The following is a 1,276-nucleotide window of genomic DNA, read 5'->3' as shown; positions in this document are numbered from 1 at the left end:
ATTCTTGAATTCATGACATCCAGATATATTTTAGGTACCTGAACTGTATTCTGACTGAACAAGCTGCCAGAAATGATCAAGAACTACAGCATCAAATGCATTTTCATTGAGGGTACCTTTATTTTTATCTTTTTTTAATTTTAATTTTTATTTAGTTCTTGTTCAAGTACAGTTTTCTGTCTTATATTCCCAGCCCTGAGGATACCTTTAAATAAACCAATTTTCACATTAAAGCATGAACTATGATAAGGTTGGATTTTGGGTATTTGCAAATGACTTACTGCTTCAAGAAATAGCTGTGGAAGGTGGAGTGAGGGTAGTACCATTTAGAGTAGCATTTTCTAAGACTATACTTTCAGGGATCATTTCTATAGTTTGTTACTAGAGTAGCATTTTCTGACTAGCTGGGCAAACTTTCTTTAAAAAATTCTATTGTTAGTCTATGACAGTTGTCCCAATATTTCCCCCTTTGCCCTCCTCCGCCCAGGCCCCACCCTGCTCTCACAGTCAATCTCCAAACTGTTATCCATGCCCATGGGTCATTCAGACGTGTTCTTTGACTAGTCACTTCCCCTACTTTACACCCATGTTTCCCTCCTCCCTCCACTCAGGGTGCTGTCAGTCTGTTCCAGGTTTCCATGCCTCTGGTTCCATCTTCCTGGTTTGTTGTTTTGTTCATTAGATTCCTCTCATAGGTGAGATCATATGGTATTTGTCTTTCACCAGCTGGCTCATTTCACTTAGCATAATATTCTCCAGTTCTATTCATACTGTCACAAAAGGTAGGAGTTCTTTCTTTCTGATGCGTAGTATTCCATTGTGTAGATGAACCAGTTTTTTGATCCACACATTTACTGATGGGCATTTAGGCTGTTTCCAGCCCACTTGGTTATTCAGATCCTTTGCCCATTTTTTCTAAAGATTTAATTAATTAATTATTATAGAGAGGAAAAGGAAGGGAGAAAAAGAGGGAGAGAAACATTGAGGTGTGAGTGATACATCAATTGGTTGCCTCTTCCACGCCCCCAACTAGGGACCTGGCCTGCAAGCCAGGCATGTGCCCTGACCAGGAATTGAATCAGCAACCTTTAGGTTCACAGGCCAGCACTCAATCCACTAAGCCACATCAGCCAGGGCAAGCCCATTTTTTAAAATGGATTGTCTGTCCTCCTGGCATTGAGTCGGATAAGTTCTTTTTATATTTTGGAGATCAAACCCTTGTCCAATGTATCATTGGCAAATATGTTGTCCCATATGGTAGGTTCCCTTTTCATTT

At 40.0% G+C, this 1,276-nt stretch overlaps 1 pseudogene; it reads left to right on the top strand.

Annotated features, from left to right (window-relative positions):
* The first annotated feature begins 343 nt into the window (after positions 1-343).
* Positions 344-440, top strand: LOC118993313 (uncharacterized; annotated as a pseudogene).
* The last annotated feature ends 836 nt before the right edge of the window (positions 441-1,276 follow it).

Source organism: Sturnira hondurensis, unplaced genomic scaffold, assembly GCF_014824575.4.
Source record: "Sturnira hondurensis isolate 20B ecotype Veracruz unplaced genomic scaffold, ASM1482457v3 Scaffold0008710, whole genome shotgun sequence".
In the NCBI taxonomy this organism is placed as follows: Eukaryota; Metazoa; Chordata; class Mammalia; order Chiroptera; family Phyllostomidae; genus Sturnira; species Sturnira hondurensis.
Note: the sequence above shows the minus strand (reverse complement) of the source record. Positions and strands in the feature narration are given on the sequence as shown.